We start from the raw sequence: 24,108 nt of genomic DNA on the forward strand, positions 1-24,108 counted from the left end.
TCATTTAAAAAAAAAATAAGAATATGATTGTTATTGGTATTGTCGGCCGTCTTACAAATTATTATTTGATAAATACCTGCAAGTGTCCGCCGATCAGAAAACAGGGCTGTCAAAATAATATTTGAATTAATATTTTTAAAATGTTCATTTCATCATTGTTTTTAATCAAACCCGTGCAAGTACACACTGATAACTTGGGTGGATGTCGTAGCAAACATACTATTGATATATCTACGGGTATTTTATTATTATTACCTAATTCAAATTGAACATAGGTTGATACTCAAATACTATTATAGTATGTTTATGATTTCGAGAAAATAATACGATGTTGACCCCAGAAACAACAGGTCCATTCCACTACGTGAACCACAGTGGATATTATGCCGGGTCCACATTGGCAACATGTCGCCGGCAACCTCGTTAAATTTTACGATAAGTATGATAATTATCGTAAAATTTATCCAGGTTGTCGCGCGACATGTTGCCAGTGTGGACCCAGCATTGGATGCACAAAACTTAAATAAAATATATTATAAATAAAATTTAAAAAGTACAAAATAATTAATTGCGTCGACAGCCCTGGCGTCATTTTTTATTTGCCCGCCAGTCGGATGGGCGAATAAAAAAATAATGTGTATAGTGACTGTATGTTAATAATTATTTTTAGGCACTCATGATATAAATTATTTCGCCTATTGGCTTTACATACAATAATGGTACTACCTACCACTTGTTTCACTAGTATAAAAGTGAAGTTGCGCATGCAATAAAAAGTCACTTTCTTTTTATAATAGGCAGACACTAAATTCTACGTTTTAAAAAATATGCATTAGAATTAAACAATACCTATTATTTTTAATACGTAGGTCCTAAACATTACAAATAAACACTATTCATTAGTAATGTTTTTTGGATAGCACATGAAATAAAAATGTAGGTAGATATGTATTTCAACATCCTTCGTATGTTTAGTTCTCGGACAATTTCAGGTTAAAAAGTTATTAATATATTATTAAGTTTATATCGTGGCTAACACATAATCAAAAAAGTTATCATATCCATCATATCAGTTGCAATACTTCCCACCAAAGAACTGATAAACATATTGAATTTAGTAAAATTTATTAGAAAGTACTATTTTTTGGTCACCTAATAGCTTCACTTCACAAGCTTCACTTGGAGGGAGTTTATTGAGACAAACATTGGCGTCAACCTTTTTATATTAACTAGTAGACCAGTTATTATGGACCACATGTAAAAAATCATATTTTCAATTCTCAAGGCCGATTCTGTAGAGCGTCCACTTATGCAGACTTAGAATGCCGTCCCTTTTCATTTCTAGTTTCAAATTATCTGCAAAATCGTTAGGTTAGGTTATTTTATAGACACCAAAATTCTTTAAATTAACATGCACACCATTAGAGCATTTCCACGAAACCTATTATCAAACAGTGGTGGTTTTGGGTACGTGGAGGTTTGTGGCGCTGACAGGTTTGGAGGCATCCGTGTAAAACTTTTGTTTGTGCGAAAAACCGTCATTGCAACGGGTATTCATTACAACAAAATTGTTATATTGTCAGAATTTTATATGCATCGACTATTTTTTTTAAATCAAGATGTAAAAAACCACTACTGCTCTCAAAAGTTATCGTGTATCCATTCCTTCATTCGCCGCTGCTTATAATGTGCCGCCCCTGTGTAACGCACGACCTGCCTACCCCAACAGGACGTCGTTAATTATTCTAGTGACCAAAAATGCGGTGCTTGGTTATTGTGGCACAGGGTGCACGACCGATGGGGTTTAACCGATTCTCCACTGCGGAGCATTTAATTACTTTTTAATTGCAACATATAAATAACATGCTAATTATATCTAATGACCCCTTAATCAGGACACAACAGCTGTGGCGTTCGCGCTGTAAGGATTAAGGAGGATTGTAGAGGATAGACCGGACCAGAGGATACCAGTGTTCACCCTGGGTTGTGCGTCATGAATACTTTTGAAAACAATTCTAAGAAAATATATTATTACCAATAGAAAAAATCTTTTTGAAAAAAGTAAGACACCCCGCGGGAATCAAACCAGCATCTCTCGGGTAACGCGCCAACGCACATAAATCGCTATGCTAAAGGAGTTATATTAAATAATTGCGACAAATTTTAACTAGTGGCTTTTAATACTCACTGCAGCGCTTTCCAAATTGAGCTACTATTGGTTATCGGCTCTTGTATTTTAAGCCAAAGTAGGTATTACTTTAATTACTAACTAACGTCACGGATTACTCCAAGATTTTTGTTGTAACTTACTTGAACTTGCTAATAATTTTTAATTAACAATTTTTTTATTCAACGAAAACCTATTGGTTATAAAATAATGTTGACAGTTTTTAACGCTCTCGCAACAGAAAATATCTCGAACTCAAAAACCCAATTAAAAATAAATTAAGTATAATATATTTTACGGGTCGACAACCTTAATTAATCATTTTGATATAATAATTATTGTTTATTTAATATTTATTTCTGTAGCATAGTTATGAACATTCCAGTTGTTGTCGAAGTATTTCTATAACAAAACAGACGTTCAATTAAAAGCAATAATTGTAATCGTAATTGTTTTTTTCATTTAGTATTTTAGGATAAATATTGTGCCAAAGTAAAGCATAACAGAGTTATTTATATTTTTATTCTCGTCTTTATACCTTTTTGTCGAGGGGAATATATAATAGGATTAACTCAGAAATGTTTAATATATTTTTCGAAGTGTTTCAAATGAAATAAAATATTTTATTTAATAATGCAACACATACATTTTAATGCCACTCGAGGAAGAGAATATTATGATAATTCGGCGCCACCGAATGGACGCCAGTGTAACTGGAAAATTGACATATGTACGCTGTAGACATGAATGAAATGTTATAATAAATAGACGTACGCTAGTACTATAGTATATACACACAATAAAGCGAGGTGAGGTGTATAATTGTTACAAATATTCATGTCGTGTGTGAAGGTGTCACATTCACAAAGTTTGGGATAATTTGAACACATTATAGGTATCATGATCTAGATCAGATTTAAAATCAATGGACGTGTTTGTACATCTGGGTTCGACAAATAGTAAAAAAGTGGATGTGAAATAAAAATAAGAAGGTACAAAAAATGCGATTAGAATGTCTTATCAGTATATGAAAGGATCAGGAGAATTGCCACGTAAATAATGCTTGTGCAAACATTACTGTTCTCCATATTTTTGTCTGGTCATGGATCCTGTGGGTAAAGGAGTGGAAGGCAATTGATGCCTTCGAAATGTAGTGTTGGCGCCGAATGCTTCGTATTTCTTGGACAGAACATAATATGACGAACCAACCAGTCAATCATCGAGTGACGCCAAATACAGGAACGGTTCTCGAAAATATGTCTACAGTTATGGACTTATTATTCAGTGGGGTGTAGATAACCTGAAGAGACTGGTGGTTGTGGGTAGCTTTTCAGGAAGGCGAATCAGATAAAGAGTGTTGGCACACTGGAGCAACCCAAAGAAGGAGATTATTGTGCGTCGCAGCCTTCAATCTGCTCTGAGATAAATGTGGGGATTGAGAGTATCGATCGCTCTGTATTTCAAGGTAGTCAGGATTAGGGATTCCAATCCCGGGATCCCGAATTCCGGGATCCCGAGCTATTTTCGATACCTATGAATCCCGGGATTTCGAGATTGATTTTTTTATCAATTTTTATAGAAAATAAAATAAAAGCGAAAATAAAACGGAAAAAATACTTTAAATAAAAAATAACTACATTAGAAATAGACTGAGTTTGAATGAAGTTTGATTTATACCCATGTGTAGGTTGCCGATTCATTTTATTTTTTCACATGAATTATTAAAAATGAGAAAGATTGGAAAAAAACAATGCTTCGCACTTTTAACAAAGTAATTCTACCATGATATCATACGTTTTACGGCAGTTTCATATTTGGCTGACTAATTAGATTTATGATGCGGAAAGGCCATACATACGCCATGATTATTTGCTTTACTATTTTAAATCTCGCTAATCCATTCATTATGTCTTTACTATCAGAAACAGCAATCTCATATTCAATTCACATTATTATTTATATTACAATATTATTTACTCCATTAAACTTGTGTATTTCCAAGATTGAACGTATACAATATTAACAATAAATGTCTTCAATAGTATAAATTATACTAGATTTATTTTTGACCAATTTTATCAATGTTATTTGTAAATATAAAATTTTTATATTAACAATGGAAAAAAATGTCAATCCCGGGATTGTCAAATTGTAATCCCGAAATCCCGGGATCAGAATTTTGGCTCGGGATTGGATTCCCTTGTCAGAATCCTCAGGATAAGGAAATGATTGAGAATATAGGAGAGATACGTAGACAATTGCCATTATAAAAATAAACTGATACGATAAGAACTCATTTAAAAAATTACAATATTATGTTTGAATTTACATAAATATGGTGTAATCTTAACTGTTATTTTAACCACGTTTTTCGTAGCTCGTATTCTTGTTGGTCCAGTGGTTGTTTATCCAGTACAAATCTTGCAATCGATTTTTAACTAATTTTCCGACTAGCTAGACATTTGAAACTGTTAGAATATATCAGAACACGATGCCGATGCATTTTTTTAATACTTTTAGCCATCTTTAAGTAGGATTGAATTCATTTTCAGTTAATTCTGTTTTGTATGAAAAGTTATTTCGAAAGAAATCCGTAATCCAATCCACTATTAGTGGCTGCTAAGGGGTAGTCTTAGCAACTAAATTATTAATATATACGTGCGTTGGTATTATGGAACTACTATGGAAATCAAAATGACATTTCAGTATTCTATATTTTGTTTGTTTGTTGCAGAATAGCAAAAAAATGATTTGTTGACAATTGCCGTATCTGTCCTAAATTATTAATACATAGAATTGTCTAGTTTATATGATTCAACAGAAAATAATTTTCTAAAATTAATTAAAAATTATTATAAAATTATTTAAAAACGTGGTATATAAAAAGTTCTTTTTATCTTGTAATTATTGTATGTTTGTGTTCTGTTCCATAAAAAATGTTACTTTTTAAATCGTGTGTATAGTAACCGTTGAATAAAGAATAGTTTAATTTAAAAAAATGGTTTGATTTGATGATACACGAGTGGGTATCGAACCCAATATTTTCTACACAATAGTATGATATAGTCTTGTTTAGAGAACGTAGATGTGTTTTATATTTTGTTTTGGCCCTTGCAATAATATTATATGTGTAGGTTTTGAATATCCCAATAAACAGCTTAGGGTTTTTATTAAAAATCTTGGTAGACACTATATTTTTCCATGTACAAAATAAGGATAACATCACAGATATGCGATAACAAAACTGAATGGGCAATCCGTGAAAATAAAAACGTGTTCCCTTCATATATACAATATAAGGGAAAAGCACATGTGAATATGTTATTAAAGACACACCTTTATTACCTATAAAACAGTCATAATAGGGCACGAACTTTGTAGAAGTAATTATATAGGCACCTATGGTCTCACTACAAATTATGGTAATTTGTGGTGAACGGCAGTAAACTCCTCAGGATTTCGTTTCGAGGAGATGAAGTGGTAGGTAATTGATAATATGTATTTCATTTACGGTCGGATCCAACCAAATACATTTATAATATTAATACTATCGACCGAAGGTACTTGATGGAATTTGAATTTAAATTCTAATGGACTGAAGTTTTGTACTATTCCATTTGAGTCGTTTTTTGCGACCCGGGTTTCGCCTCTTGGCATTTCCAGACACTATGTGCACTCATCATATTTTTATTGTGATATTTTACTTAAGTTTTTACCTACTTTATTGTATTATCTATATATATAAAACAAAGCCGGGTTAGTTACACCATTTATAACTCAAGAACGGCTGGACCGATTTTTATAATCTTTGATTTGTTGGATTTATCTCCGCCCCGAATAGCAGAATAACTATTAAAACATCGGATAAATCACGGAAAAAATAAATTATGAAGAAAATTAATTTTCTCATACATTTTGTATGGAAAGGCTTTTGACTGACATCGATGAATTTGAACGATGAAAACCTCGCGCATTCGAAAATAAAAGAAAATCACAAAAAATATTAATCCGTATACAACGCCATCTCTGATACATGAAAGAAACAAACAAACAAAAGAAAGAATGATAGTCGAAATGTCTAACTGTCAATGGTGTAGTGTGCCCAACATTTTGTGCTTCATGTCAACAGCTCAATTTGCTTGAAAACGATACTCATTGGGATATGACAATCGCTGAAGCAATTGTTTCTGCATCTCCAAGTCAGATACGCACATTATTTGATATCATTATTTCGACATGCTTCCCATCGAATACACCTGAACTGTGGAACAAGTAAAAGGATGACATATCAGAAGACATTTTACATCGAATTTGTGTTAGTTCAGGGAATCCCGATCTCGAGGTGAATGAGGAGATACATGACCAGGCTTTGCTTTTGATCGAATACATGTGTTACCTCATGTGCGGCAGTTTTTTAGTCAAGTTAGGAATGCCAACGCCACATCGTGGAATGAACGACGCTTTCAATCGAGAATTGGAACGTGATCGTGAATATGATCGAGATGCATTGAACCAATCAGTTCGAACGAATGTACCAATGTTGAACCCTCAACAGAAGGAAGTGTACGATACGTTAATGAAGGCAATTGATGATGAAAATGGTGGCTTATTTTTCCTCGACGCGCCCGATGGAACTGGGAAGACATTCCTCATGTCATTGATTTTGGCTACTGTTCGTGCGAGATCCGAAAATACTGTAGCAGTTGCTTCTTCTGGGATAGCGGCCACGTTGTTAGAAGGATGCCGAACGCCTCATTCAACGTTGAAATTGCCGACTGAAAAACCGACATGCAACATTGCGAAATACTCAGCAATGGCCAAAGTTTTGTTAGCAAGTAAAATCATCACCTGGGATGAATACACAATGGCGCACAAACGCGCATTGAAAGCACTCAATCGAACTATGAAATATCTGCGCAATGACTCAAGAGGTTTTGGAGGCGCAATGATTCTACTATCTGGTGATTTTCGCCAAACACTACCAGTCATTCCAAGATGGACCGCTGCTGATGAAATAAATGCTTGCCTCAAATCATTGACTGTGTGGTGCTATGTGAAGACACTTCAGCTGACGACAAACATGCGAGTTGCATTGCTAAACGATCCATCTGCCGAAGATTTCTCCAAGCAATTGCTGACTATCGGTAACGGCCGTGTTCCTGTCGATGAATCGAGCGGATTGATTTCGTTTCCGCTGAATTTTTCTAAATTTAACTAAGGACGAACTCACCAACAAAGTGTTACCGAACATCATTGCTAATCACAAACATGACAATTGGTTGAGTGAATGCATTCTTGCGGTAAAAAACAAAGATGTGGATCACTTAAACTTCACAATTCAAAATCAAATCGTTGGTCCACTGCATTCCTTCAAATCTATCGACTGTGTAACAAACGAAGACGAAGCAACCAACTATCCAACTGAATTTTTAAGCTCATTGGAGTTGCCTGGCTTGCCACCGCACAATTTACGACTGAAGGTTGGCTCGGTAGTCATCATTAAATTGAAATTGAATTACAATATGTGAACTTACCAGACCCAGGATTCGAACATGGGACCCTCGACACTATAGACCAGCGCTTAATCCACGCGGTCATCGTGTGTGTACAGTTCAATATAATTAAAATACTTTACATTTTGATTTGATTTTTGCACATTTATTGAACTTATTCATTTTAACTTAATAAAAAACTGAATTTAATTCAGCTAATAAGTAAACACAAGATTATTGATTCTGAGGCGGTACGAAGTTTGCCGGGTCAGCTAGTATTATTATATAAGTTAGCATTAATTGTATTCGTTGTCAGTGTATTTACCTTTTGGTGAGTGCACATAGTGCCCGAAGATCGCAAAAAACCCGGATCGCAAAAAACGACTCAAATGGAATAGTATAAAACTTAAATCCATTATAATTTAAATACATTTATTTTTTTATACCAATTTACACATTCGACAAAGTACATTTATATAGTTATATAGTTATAGGTACACAATTATTATAAAATTGATTTCAACGAATTAAAAGGGGCTGGATGTTACAATACGCTCTCTAGCCTCAAAATAAGCCTGGAAAATTTACATTTAGAATAATATGGTTGTCAACACACTTTGACAGATAATAATTGATCCTTCTTAAGGTATAAAAATACGAAAGCGGTGCTTTCGTCACTGCTCGACCGTGCTTTCGATTTGTAAGTATTAATATGATGGTAACACGAATTATTACTTTATTATTATTTGATTACAAACTATGTATTATCATTACCCAGTAGCACTGCTATAAGAATATATATACACTGCAGGTGTAACAATGTAATAGAAATTTTCGCGACTTTATGCTTTTTCTATGCTCCGATACTAGACTGTAGCATAGTGAAAAAAGTGATAAGTACTATTAAATATTTTATTTTATCTATAAGTTATTAAAAATTTAGTGAATACACATTTATTTTTCAAAAATCCTATTACATATATTTAATATCTGTCTATCCTGTAAAACTCATAAATCACATTTTGCTAAAAACTGTAATTTTTATTGTATACCTAAGGCCATGCATTTTTTCCGACTTATACACGGTGTAAATGAGAACTCTGCTATTCTTGGTAGTATTGGCCTGTGTGTCCCTGATGACTATCTAAGAAATTGGGAGTTGCAAAATCAGTTGTTTGTTCTCCCAAGGTACAGAACTAACATGTCATTAGTGATGCCAATTGGGAGGGCAATAACTCTGTTCAACCAAATCGCTTCGGATGTAGATATATTCTACATACGTGAGGACGAGTATGCAGGTGGCCGTTGTTTTACAAATTCTTAAAATAGGGCTCATTCGGTGTACTTCCATGTATCTATTTTATAATTTGTGTACCTATTCACTCTTTATACTATTTATAATATAACGGTACATCTATTTTTTTGTTCTTTATACTATTTTAATATTATTTCTTAGTATGTTGTGAACGTCTTAAATTTATAATTTGTAAATGTCACTAAGTATAAGGTATATGTAGAAAAAAAAAGAATTTCATTTAAATTTGAAACGTGAAACGTTAGTAAGTAATATCGAATCTTAACCTCTGTGTATAAAATTCTTCACTGATAACACGTAGAATAATTTCAAAATTCAATTCACAATACCCTTTTTAATTCACGTCCCAGTAATGAAAACATGTTTAATTCTCCTAAATACCAGGAAACTATATTTAAAACAAAAATTAGAAGATTTAATGTTAATTCCAATATTAAATAGCAAGCTACTTATAATGATTATTATAATCCGTGTATAATTTATGTACTTCAACCCAAAATTAAGCAAGTTTATTATAGAAATTGAAATCCTACCCTTCATAGTTCATTATTAATAGATTTAATAATTTCACTCATGTTTAAATTTAGAACAGCTTTAAAAAGGATTCCATACACGCTACCACTACTTACAATACACTGGAAATTACAAGATTTGTCTGAGTATTTGTTATCCCCCTCCTTCATTACTACGCGAATAAAAAAGAAAATAGTATCTAAGAAGAAAAATAAAATTGTAAAAAATAATATACCACAAAGAACAATAAGTTTGCTCACGACATAATTTGTTACCTTTACGTACAAGTGGACACTTTCTCTTCGTGTGAAACGTGATATCTGGATTTGTTTTGTTTTCGTACGTTCTTTTTTCATTTCGGGATGCTTTTGTTTTTTTTTTATATTCGCTAAACTTTATCTAAAACAAAAAAATCCGAAACGCTCCTGAGAAGTTTGGTGGGATTGTCTCTGACAGAATGATGGTGATGGTTTTTCTTTTTGAATTTAAGAGCATGTTTCTTTTTTATATTTACTTCGGGTACTTCGGACAACTCGAGTTAATGTACATATTAATAATATTCAAAACAAAAAACTTTAAATTCAGATATATTTTATCTTTTCAGCTTATTTTATCCGAATGAAGCATGTAGACCTCGCTGGATTTGAATATCATTAGGTCAATGCACATATTATTATATTGTATGGCCAGTTTTTACCGATATTGAATTATTATACACAATTAGAAAAAAATCTAGAAAAAAGGTTGGACCGATTGGGACTCGAATTGTCATCTTTTACTTTCCGGGTAAGTGTTTTGGCCTCAAAGGTATCGATCCAATATGATCTGAGGTTTTTTGATTGTGTTTTTACATAATAAAGAATCTAACATTCTAAAAACCATATTATGTACCAATATTCACTATTAAAAAACATAAAATATTATACACCTGTATGCTGTCAAAATATTGTACATACCAATATGGCATTTGAGAAGATATTATTGTATCATACAAATATATTAAATTTATATCCATTTTGACGTTGATTTTCAATGTTTTTAAATTAAAAATTTTCTCAAAATATACAAAACTGTATGTACATATATCGATATATTATTAATAAAATGAATATTTTTTTCACACTCTCTCATTTTGACATTTCATATTGATTTCCATAGTAACGCACGTATATATTAATAATTTAGTTGCTAGGACCCACTTAGCAACCAATAATTGTGAGTAGTAAATATTATTTTTATATATTCTGCTTAAAGATTGCCAAAAGTATTAAAAGAATGCATTCTCGTCGTGTTCTGATATATTCTAAAAGTTTTAAATGTCTAGCTAGTCGGGAAGTTAGTTTAAAATTTTGGACAAACAGGAAAAAATTTGTACTGCACAAGAAAAAATCTGTACCGGACAAACAAGAATACGAGCTAATAAAAACGTGGTAAAATATACAATTTTGATCAGACTGAAATTGATTCAAGCAGATGATAAAAAATATTAAATGTTTTTTCTGTAACGTACTCGTACATTATTTAAAGTTGCAATCAATTGAGAATAGTTGGAATTTTTAGATCGCAAATTAACGTTTCCTCGTATTCCAAAACAAAATAATTGGAGTACCTATTTAATAAATTTACCTACAGTCAATCAAATTAAGCTGAAAAAGCTAAAATAATACTTCAACTCTACATCTACCTATCGACCTGTATAAAATGTCAATATGTTTGCACAATTCAATAAAGTGATATCTCAATGTTTCGAATATTCAACCGAAGCGATGCTCTTTTATTTGGAACGTTTCAAAAATACGAACGAATAAAAATAAATGAAGTGATTTTCAGTTCGCGGTTTCCCGCATGTCAAAATTTGAAAATAGAATACCGTGAAGCCCTTGTAGATCGACTTGTCATTGTTTTTCATAGTGTTTGTTCTATGTTTGAAATAGATTTGGATTAAAAAAACAAAACAAAACGAATGCTTTGACAAGTAAATTGATTTTACAAATCGTCGAGTTGTATTTTGTTTGATGACTGCTTTAATGGTTGTTTTGATTGTGTCAGAATATTAGACAAGTAACATGAATATAATGCCAATTATTTATTTACACACGGCATTAAAAATACTAGAATTAATAAACCTTTTACCGTGATTTCTGTTAATGGATTTAACAGCATTTAAAAAGACTCATTTAAACATCAATTATCTGTTTTTGCTTACACACTACAAAATCACTGGACAAATTTAGTCGTCGAGTATTTATTTATTTGAAAAAGACACGTTGAGTACATAACAAATTATTAATTCAGGACGTTCACAACATGACATTTAGAATAAAAATTACAAGTAATCAGTTCGGAAAATCATAAAAAACAAAGTGGAGGAAAAAAAGAAAGGAAAAATAGTTTTATACAAAAGAAAAAAAAGAAAAAACAACAATGATTCAAAAAGTACAAATTAAACAATAAAATAGAATTAAAAAAACAGAATATATAATGGATCGCCAAAAATATCTACATCTCTAGGTAGGTTGAGAATGTCGGAAAAGTAGACCAAGAGGTTGCTGGATCGACAAAATAGTTAGGCAATCCAAATGATCCAGAAGAATAGAATTTTTATTAACCAACTGAAAAAAACATATTTTTTTTGAATCGTTTATTATAATATATTATAAGAAGGCAATGAGGATTTGACAGGATATTTTTATTATAAATTTAATTGAAAACTGGACTAAATTTATATAATTTGGATAACTCCAGAAATATATGTTTTACCCCTACATTTTTTTGACTGAGTGGGATTCACAAAAACTTTTTGGTTAACCAGACTAGTATTCTACTAGAACTAGTCACTGAGCTATCAACTCAACAGCCTTTATTGCGGTTTTTCAAATACAAATGATCTGAATAGTTATTTTTGATTCATATTTTAAGTCAAGACAATAATCATAGTTGTGATTTGTGACGTCATAATATTTTCGAATAAATTTTCGTTTGAATTATTTTTTATTCGAGACACAATATTGCAGCATTTTTCATTGAATAAAATATGTACATAGGTCAGAAACGCTCTAGGAAAAAATATTAAATAGATTGGAATTGTTGAAATACACATATTTCAATTTATGTGTGAGTGCCATGCTTTCAATTTAAATACATATACACAATAATAAAATGTTAAAATAACATAATTTTGTCTTTGTTTTCTTCTACTGCATATTTAAAAAATCGAATGATCACCAATCAATACTGGTAAAAAAACCCCTCTTAGTTGTTGCATAGAAGCCCAGAGCATTGGAGAAGATGATTACTCGTTACCTAAAAAGAGTGGAAAAATAAATCTGCTATAAGGGACTATAAATAAAATCATATACACATCAAAGCTTTCAGAAAATGACATATTATGTATTGTGACTCGAACGCCTCACGTATTAAAAGTGAGGGTCGCCAACTAAGAAAACAGTGCCTGAGGTAAAGAAAGTTATCATTGTAACCATGTATCAGCGCATTTAATTAAAATTGACTAGAATTGAACATACATAATTTGAAAATATATGTACCAGAAAAAATCTTTTTTGAAAAAAAATACGATGCCCGACGGGACTTCAACCTGTAACCACTGGATTCGCGCAAATGTGCTTTAATTTAATTAAAATACGGGCATCCCACTTAATCACGACGAATCTAACTAGAAGTTTTTACCGAAAATGCTTATAAAATTACGTTAATGTCGACTATCGGTTTTTATGTTTTAAATTAAGGTATCATTCATTTCTTAATTTTTTAGTTAAACGGACTTGCACTTGTTAATACAATATTTCTATTATTATTCAAGGTGTTAAGCACATTGACGCGAATCCAGTGGCCACAGGTTCAAGTCCCGTCGGGCATCCTATTTTTTCAAAAAATAATATTTCTGTATATATCTGAGGTGTTTTAAATTATATATATTCAATATTTATAGAATGTTACATTTTCAAATCTTGTGAGTTATTTATCGAATAAAAGAAATGGTTTATTGACTAGAATTGTTGTTTTTTTTTTAATATCCTGCCATGCTCTTGAGAATTAATCACAGTGTCAAACCGTACACATTGTATAAAATACAGTTGAAATATTAACAATTTTCATATAATCCAGTATCAACATACGAAAACTTTCCTTTCGATATAGCTGAAAGTTATATACAAGCAGAGAGTGTGAGGTTTGTGTGTTAAGTGAACTTTCTTTTATTGTAAAGAAGGTCTACTTTCCAAGCCTCCTCTCAAAGTGAACTGAGTGCTCTTTCAAAGCTAGAACAAGCTTCAAACTTATATTCACCACACATAAATGCATACATGGCGGTTTGTTTTGTATCATATATCGTTATGCCGTAAAAGTCAGAACACTTTTGTTTATATTAGGAATTAGATGTAGGTAGGTACCTAACAATTCAACAAACTTCTAGCGGGAAAATTTTGAATATTTGGAAGTGAAATTTAATACCTACTGTGATAGCCTATACAGGCTGGTGCTAATTGATGTAAATAGTCTATAGTTATCAGGCGGTTTGTGCAGTTTAGTCACAAGGGTGAAGTATTCATAGAACAGCGTGTTTATTTCCCAATAGTCAAGATTTAACGTCAAGGAGTTGTTTATTTCTTCGATTTTACAGTAGTCAACATGGCCGAACCTAATAAGTAATGTAAAAATTATGGATGATCGAACCATATCTAGGAATGTCCTAAATTGTGTACGGAAAGGGAAGAGCTGCTCAATTCGGTTAAACCAGCTGTTGAGCCCATTGGATCGTCCGACCTGGTCGCCACAAAGGCCAATTTTGTTGCATTTAGAAAATTTGCGGCGTCATATTGCTAATGTGAAGGTCTCTTCACTTTGATTATTCGGCAGTTTTGTATTAGTTTTAATTTTGGATTACATCATACCAATGTGCTTTTTCCACACCTATTCCTGAAGAAATTTACTGAAAGTTATGCAAAATTTATTTATATGGTTTGTAGAGAAATAAGTTTAAGCTGATACTTAGGTTAAGAACAGGACACACTGGACAAAAGATTTGATCTCCTCATAGGAAGAATCGATTCGCAGCTCTGCAATGAATGTGATGTTTTGGAGGACATGTACATATTAACGATACAGAGTATAGCTGTGAATTGCGGATATCTTTGAAAATGTCGACGAATCGAAAGGTGCTCGACGGTGGGTAGGACGGAAGAGCTTGGCAGAATTGTAAAGTTCTTTAACAGAACAGGAGTGAGGGCCTGATCGGCAGATCCTCTTCTAGATAAGAAAAGGCGATATGACAGGGAGTCACAGTCAAATCCCCGGTAAAATCATATAAGTAAAAACAAGTAAAAGTTAAGATTTTTTTGCGGATTCGAGTCCCGTTCTATATTTTCTAATTGGTATATTTTTCGGGTGTTAAAATTGTGTATATTCAATAACGAATGCTATATTATTTTAATCTTGTGACTTAGATTTAAAAAAAATATTTTAATTTAAATTTATTGTTATTGTCAGAATAATACAAAATCAACTGAGTAACCATTTTTTTTGTTAAATTAAAATCTATTTGTAGTAAAAAAATTGATTAAATACAACACAAATTTAGAATAAAACATGCCATATACAACTACATACAATTATTGTTCCGTAAATAATAATGTTTGACATTTTGATTGATATAATTTTTCTTTCTTTTGAAACTTGGTTCGGACGAGTATTTTTGTTGTGCGTCTATGTCAATAATTTTGGTGATTTTTTTAGACGTAGGGTATTATTTTTTCGTGTCGCAGGCCTGTGATGATTGATGCTCCGTGTCTGATAGACTTTTTATTTCTTTGACATAGTTGGCTATTATCAAAATTAGACATAAAAGCAGAAATAAATATTATATTTAGATAAAAGTTGGAACTGGATTAACAATTTTGAATGCTTGTGTGTCAGATTCGTGTCAGTAGTCCCAAGAAAAGTTTGTTTGAAACATGCACCGTTATATTAATTTGATCAGAATTTATATACAATTTATTTTCAATATATGTATTTTAAGACTAGGGAGTGACAGGGTTTCTTGGAGTCGTCGCTTTTGGAAACTGTATGCTCCAATTAGAGATGGAAATATATTGTTGAAGAGCAAAAGTCACAGTTATCGTCATCGTTTCAAGCATGTTCAATTTGAAGTAGGATGTGTTCTACTATCTAGAATCGTAATCTACTACACACTCCAAGTATCACAAGGTGTTACAAATAATTAAACAATACATATCATCACAAGAAAATACTTCGTCGTGAAAATTATGAGTTTTAGGCGTAAAACCCACTTAACGCAGCAAGTGGGGCTCTCGCGCAAAATTTCACAAGTGACGCGTAAATCAACGAAAATACAACGTAATCAAATACGCCAGCGCACACTGGATTTGACGACGCATTATGCCCGCCTGCCCTATGAGTCATCGTTTTTTGGCTTCTCGGCGATACGATTTAACGAAAATACAACGTAGTTCATTCATTGAAAACGGCGAGCAAAATCACGCTCCTCGAAGCGTCGTCGATGCGACGGGTGAGAAGCCATTATTTAACAACAGCGAACTCTTTGTTTAGTCATTGCGTGTCCGATTTTAATTACAAGGCCCGAGAAATTTAATAATATTTTTATTGCTTTGTTATGAGAGACGCTGATAATAATAATTATTTTGTGCTGCTTGAGCCCCTTATTACATAGGTGAAGGGTAATGCGCGGGTGGATGGGGGCCTACTCAGCAGTGAGCGCACCGAGCGCTTTCTTGGTAGGCTTTATGCCTTAGTCATCTTTCGGGCACTCATTGCACTCATCATCAAACTATTCTTTACTGTGTAAAGAGTCTACTGCGTGACGGTATAGGGAAACAACGCCTCATTTTAAAGCGATGGGATAAAAATCTTAATTTTTTTCTCACTCGTATGGCAGACCATGAGTGATGCGATAATAATCAAGTGATACGACGAGGTCACGCGGGTTTCCTCATAATCGAGCTCACTGCCAGAGCCGAGTTAACTCGTTTAAGCATGTATGTCACGTCAGGCCATGGACGAGTTAAAGCGTGCGTTTTTGTAAACGTCATTTTTGAATAAACTGTTTGTATATAATTTCTAAACAATATGTATAATAGAATTTTAGTGTGAAAATATTCACGATAAACTCGAGAAATATGTTGATTTGGTAAGTTTTCATAAATATTTATCATTCTGTTCGTATTTCATATTTTTAAGGGATTTATTTTATTCCGAAAATAACTGGCCTATAAATAGCCACTTAGTGGTTCCCTTCAATCAACATAATTATAATATTATTAGAACTAAATGTACCTACACGGTTTTTCAATTCTCACGACTCAATTCCTATGCCCTATATTATGGTGTGATCGACCAAAATCCTTGTCGCGATCGATGCGTTTAGACATGCCTACTGTATGCTCTGTGTTGCATATTACATTAACTTGACTTACATTGTAAAAATAAATAAATACCTAAAAAAGTAGTGGGATAAAATCTGAAATCATACATAAAATGTAAGGAAGTACACACTGATTTAGTTAAATATATCCCATTTCAGGAATTTATCAAACAACTTTCATCTAAACTCACCCTTGCGTACGTGGAATGAATATATTTTTATATCCCACGCGATATGGTCGAACACAGTAATATTGGCCATGACAGGTTAATATTACACCTTGGGAAAGTGGCAGAGTTCTCATTTATAGAAAAATACGTAACCAAATAAAGTTTTCAAAGATAAGATTTAAATAATGCAAGTATGTATGTTTATTTTAATTATTTATTAAGTATAAGTCAATCGGAAAAGTGATATATATGTAGCGTCAAGCAATGTAATCATAATTATCTGTTGTTTCATGTTAGAAACATCATCTTCAAAGTTTAACTAAGTAAATAAATTGGATTGAATCGCAGGAAAAAGGCCGCCTGCATTAGTAAAACGGATAGAAAAATATTCTTGAGTTGAGCCCTTACCATCCGCCCACCTATTAGATCAGTGAGTCCCAACCGAAGTTCTGCGGAATCATAGGGCTCCGCGAGAAGGACGCTCGTAGCTTAATTACAGGTGCAAGTCCCATCGGGCGTCGTATTCTTTCAACCAAGATTTTTTCTAGTAGGTTATAACTAATGTGTTTTCAATTAATTGATATAGCGGCATGACTTCGAAAAGAGATCTATAGATGGCGCTGCCCATTAACTGAACGTCGTAAGCACTATGTAGACGGATTAGGATTTAACTGTATGTTGACTCCGTAATTGATATGTCTCACAGTCTTACAGCCATTCACTTAAATCTGATTAGCTCTGACTCTTTTGTTCATACAGGACCTCTATTGTGAGACTAAGCACCTTACACTATCGATATTCATTTCTAGTGATAAGTGTGGTTTCTAGTTGTCAAATGTGATACATATATTAACACTGAACCAATCTGGTTCATCTGGTCCATCTGGTTATTTGGTCGAGCGAGTCATCTTATCTGGTTAATCTGTTTTCGTGTACCGTTTGAAGTATTCTCTGTTATTATTGATTAATCTCTGTGAACTTTGAATAAATACTAAAATCGGAAGTGTTTCAATCTTATAAATACTATAAGATAACATACTAAATTGTAAGTTTAATAAGTACTCTATTTATTTCGTGGTTTCCATTTCATTGTAGCTAGGGACTGAAAGCTTAATTAGTTAGGTACTGGCATTTATTATAGTTCTAATTAGCGATTTGAAATGTATTAGAGAATAATTACAAGTTAAATTTCGAAATAAAACCTTCAATTTTAAGAATATTATATTTAAAAAAATCTTCAGTATTGTTTAGGACTAAGATATCGTCTTCTTCTGACATCACATAACGATTTATTACTGTAGCAAAATAATAATTTCACTTGATTTTAATGTTTTATTGTAAAATATTTTTTTCCATGTTCATCTATCTGTACATATTATTATGCTGCCCTGATACTCAATGATATCTTTTGACAAATTTTGGTTATTTCTTATTACCTACCCAGGTAATTTTACGCTATTGCGGCTAAATAAGTTTTAATTAAAATATGCGTCTTGATTCGACAGTCACCCCTAAACATAGGTATTCATACTTTATTAACTGTAATATAAATACGTGTTGATAATTATGTATTTGCTATTGATTACAAAAAATAGGAAATAATGAAGCTTTAAAATCCACTAATTCAAAAGTGAAATAGCGCATTACCCACCTACTTATATATATATATATATAAATTGAATTTATCTACCTACATACATGGCTGATTATGCATGTTCGCAAACACCTTTATATTAAAATCTCACGACCATGAAAGCTTTCCCATGTTTGGAACAAAGAGAATTTTTCCACTAAAAGGTGAAAACAAATGTATGTGCGTTCACTTTTGCAATTATCTTTTTGTCGATCGAGCTTTTTTATTATTGCTTGCAAAGCTATTTTATTTTTTCCATCAGATTGCGACAGAGTAAACGACAATCTACTTTCAAAATTTAAAAATATGTATTATTACTATTAATTGTTTATAAGTATAGTTTTTAAGTATCAGAAGTCGGCTACCTTTTCCCCATGTAGGGTGAAATACAAAATGTTTTTAATTAAATTAGTTTTTTATTCAACGAATTAGAAACGGGAGATAGTAAGAAAAATTGACATAACTCCAGTCGTATAGCTTTTAGCTAATTTCGTCTTGATTGAGTATGAAACGGACAGCTTAATTGTTAAACCACGTTGGCTGGAATCTAATGGAAGTGAGTTCAAGTTCCGTTCCGTGTCAAAAAAATATCGATAAATTGAAATGACATGATTTGTTACCATTGCTTACTTTAATTAAGTACCTATGCCTAGCAGAGCAGGAGCGAGCATTTGTGCAATACATACACTGTTCCATCAATAATTGATTTTGGTTTAATTTGGTGAACTGTGATTTTCACAGTTGTGAACAGCTGTGGAAAACTTGAGGCTATTGGTTTCGAAGTCGGTTTGAACCATGATTTTGTTTGAGATAATCATAAGCCAAGCGTATTGGGACTGAAAAATAGAATATATTTTTGCAAAAGAATTATTATTAAATGATCGGTAAAAGTAAATAAGAAATAAAATTACCGCACATTTTAACATTTTGTGAAATGTTAAAAAAATCGCACTTTATATTTTCGGGTTTAATACTATCATGCAGAAATTTATTTGGATTTAAAATTTAATGAACGTACTTGCGATCGAAGAGTAGAGGATCAAGAAAAATATAAAAACTGCAGGTAACTTACTTGAATAGGAAACCGATAGCCTCAAATCAATAGTAAAACCTATACTTTATAATTAATATACAAAACCGTTAATTCGATTTTAACCGTGTAATTTATTTTAAATGTATTTAAATTAAGTTTATGTACATACCTGTAATATTTTCATGTCTGTAATAATATCATTGTTTACGAATAACGGTCCAATAAAAGTAGAGGTATTGCTATTAATTATTCTCTGAAGTGGTTACATATAAATTGTGCTTATTGAATTTTACCGTATAACAGTTCACTGTAATCTATCGTACCGGAAATAGATGGCCGTATAGCATTAAGATGTAGAAATGACGTTATCTGTGAAGCACTGCAGATAGTAATGTTACAATTTTATCAAATTCAATAAGAACATTATAATAACGATGTCATTATTATCAAAAACTACTCGATACTTACGAACACGTACTTGCCAATCTACTTTTAAATCATTCAGAATTTTATATAAATGTATACTTGAAATTGCTGATCAATTGGAAAAAAAATCCGTTAAATACCCATCAGAAAATATAAGAATTCCATACACAGATTTTAAAGCCCAGTTTAAACAAACAATGCGCGAAAATAACGGTAAATATTTAGAAAATCTTGGGAAAAAAAGGGAACACAATACTATCAAAATTATTATAGTAGATCTCCTAAAACTTGGTTTAGTAAACATTGTAAAATAAAGCGACATGTAATAATGACAATAGCTAGAAGCAGGACAGGGCATTACAGTCTCAACGAATCATTGTACAAAATTAAAGTTGTAGATAGCCCTCAGTGTCAGTGTGGGCATCCCACTCAAGATCTTAACCACATTGTCTGGCAATGTGATGCCTATGACCAGGAGAGAGAGGTTTTAATGAATAAATTGGGAAAATGCAGGTTATACCCTCCTTTCACGATTAATTCGTTCCTGGCAAAACCAAATATTTCAGTTATGAAAATTGTGCATGAATTTCTCCAAAAATATAATGTAAATGTCTAGTGTATAGTGTAACAGATATGTAATTCTGTATTATTAATAATGTAACTATTTATGTCTGTAGTTAAAAAAGTGTATGTATACTTTTGTAAACCACTGTAAAGCAGAATAGTCTTCTATTCAGAGAAGAGCTCAATTATTACTTCCAAATAAAGAAGAAAAAAATGATTGTATTTCTAATTTATTTACCTACCTATTATCTTCTGTCTTTCCCTTGTATTCCATTGGTTTTTATTTTGTACTTTTAAGTATTTTATTTAATAACCATTGGTTTGTGATACAAAGTCTCATAAAAAAAATATTGTATGCCAACTGCATGTGTGTCACACTTTTGAATAAACAAAAACATCGCATATTTAGAATATTTATTATAAGTATCTTTGTTATAAATTTCGTGTATGTAAGTCAATATCATAACAACATAACATAATTAGGTAAATCCAAAAATATCAAAGGGACTGGAACACTTTTGGCTAAAGGTTTATACACGGATTGAGTGCTAAAATATAAAGGTATGAATAGAAAAAGAGCGCCAAAGAAAACCTTTGGGGAAAACCCGCCACTATTCGATGCTTTTCATCGATAAATTTATTCACCGGGGGAATCACAAAAGTTTCCTTTGACTGAATATAGCGGCGAAGATTCTCACGTCATCGGCTATTTTGTTACAGAGTTCGTGTTGTACCTATGTATCGAAAGTTTGTTTTCTACACTTCTTTGGCAGTTCAAATACAATTTTGACACAGTAAAATGTTTTTTCAAAAGCTTTATTTATAATAACGTAATATTAATAAATATTATACTTTATTTATATTTTATAAAAATATTAATTAAATACTTTTATAAAAATATTTATTTCATATTCAATATGATTGGGCCAATAATGGTCGCTATCTTCCTTATTTTTCCATCTACCTCAAATCCCCTGTTATTGTCGCAAGAACAGGCGACCAGCAATAACGAGTCATCAGTCGACCATGATTGTAGAATACTCAGTTATCTCAAGACAGCGGACGCGCTAGGCTTCTTAAAGCTAAACCGTCGTTAACTGATCAATTCAATTATACAGACTGATTCAAAAGTTATTCGTGGACCACGGCCGGGTTAGCTTGATATAGTTTGACCATTAACCAAGCAATACTTCTAAATACACGGCAAGCCGTGATACCGGCTCTTGTCATTCATCAAAAGTGTACCATCAAGTGTCGCGCACCGGGTAATCCAACGAACAATACCGCGCGAGTAATAGTGCAACCAGACCATGGAACCAGCTCCAACAGCGATAAGGTTAGTGCCTGGCATCTTAACATAACCCCCCCCCCAGCATCCATGTCCATCATCACAATCATTCCATCACAAAATTACAGTCCACTATAAAAAACGCAACCACAATATTTAACACAGTGATTCCACGGAACAGAACACTGAGGCACCGCAAAAAGTAAGCGTTTTTGGCAATAAGTTAAAAGTAAGGTTTAACGTGACCTGCGTTTAGACAATCATAGTCAGTATTAACTAATGCGAATTCTACTTCGGATTTTTTCTAACAACTATAATATGAAGAAACAGAACTGAAAATATATTTTTATTTAACTAATTATTGTTACTACTGGCAGTGACATAGCACACCGGTAGACAGGTCATTCGATGCTTAGGGCAGGACATTCTAACAGGGTGGGAGATTAAAGAAAGTATACAAATAATACATCTTTTAACGGTAAATTATGTGAAGATTACAAATATTTCGCCTACGGCGCTAATACCCTATGAATGTTTATAAAGACCTTAATCATAATTATAAAGATTATTTATATAGTTATCTGTTTACGATGGTAAGCTTAAGATGTGAAAAATGACTAAGATTCATGAATCTCGAGTTTTGGGAAATCTCTCATATCTCAGCCATATCTTGTAGGTACACTAATTCGAAAGTCGAAAAAATTGCCCACCATTCAAAATTGAAAAATCAACGCTTCCGAGGGCATATCCGGTCACGCCTCGTCCTTTCAAATTTATACAAAATGATCCCAAATTAGCTGCAACAAGGGAGAAAAAATATCTCTCCAAAATGTTCCCTCTGCGAATTTCCATTCAACTCTGAGGATTTCTTTTTTGCGGCGCTGCGTTAATTTTTAAACGACTTTGAATTTTTGAATTATTCGACCCCTTTTCATAGATATTTAATGGAAAACTCAGATTTTGGAAAGTCCCATTAATGCATTTCGCCCCTAGCTTTCCGTTCGAAACTTTCAATATGAAATTTTGAAAATGTTTACAAGCAAACGGTTTTCTTAAATAAGTAAAATATTAACTTCAAATTTTTACAGATGTCAGAAAAAACAATTTTTCAGTTTCCGAGTTATAATATTTCGTCATCCTGTCTTTGACTTCTTGCAATTATTGATTAGCTTTTTTTTGAATTGATCATTTTTAAGAGTTTTATATTTATTAAAATACAATTCAATAATCGTTTAATCGATAGCATTCACCACAAGCCTTGTAGAGGTTAAGGGAAACTGGAGAAGGCTAATCCAAATGTCACGGTATCTACCAACTGAGTAATCACGATCTTCAGTCATGAGGAGGTACTTAATTTACATATTTTTATAAAGCTAAGGCCCTGTTTATATTACTTAAAGCAATATTTTTAATTATTATAGAAAATATAATAAGTAACAAAATCTTATATTCCAAGAATTACTTGTTTAAAAGTATAATGTATATACATAATATTCGTTTTAACAAGATTGGTGTATAGGTAGATACATATTTATTCGACACCTCAGAATCATACCTACTATAAAATAAAAATTACACACAAAGTAAAGGAATTCGATAGTAAGGTATGGGTAAAAATCAAATTTATTTATTTCACATATTATAATAAATATGGCAAATTACGAATTCAAAGCTCTCACAAAATATATGGCAATTATAAGTAAAAAAGCACATGGAATTACACCGACCCTATCTTAAAAACGTATAAAACAACGTCCACTTAAATTTAGCCTTACGTAACTGGAATATGTCAATATCTATTTGATTCAAGACAGCTAAATTGCCCTTCCAATCGGAGTTGCCAATGGTAGGTTAGTTCTGCACGTTGAGAGAACAAACAGCGGATGCTCCCGATTTCTAAGATAGTTATCAGGGACACACAAATTAATAATACCAATACTAAATATAGATATTTTATGAACTTTAAACTACAGTATATAAGCAAATATAAGAGAAAGTCAGTTGATAAAATCTATAGAGTTTGAAATAAACGATTCTCGATTTTTTCTGGATCATCTTTACTATACTACCATTCTTCAACTAATGCGGAG

This window comes from Rhyacophila brunnea, unplaced genomic scaffold (assembly GCF_057557595.1).
Source record: "Rhyacophila brunnea isolate RB1 unplaced genomic scaffold, BYU_Rbru_1.0 scaffold_21, whole genome shotgun sequence".
NCBI lineage: Eukaryota > Metazoa > Arthropoda > Insecta > Trichoptera > Rhyacophilidae > Rhyacophila > Rhyacophila brunnea.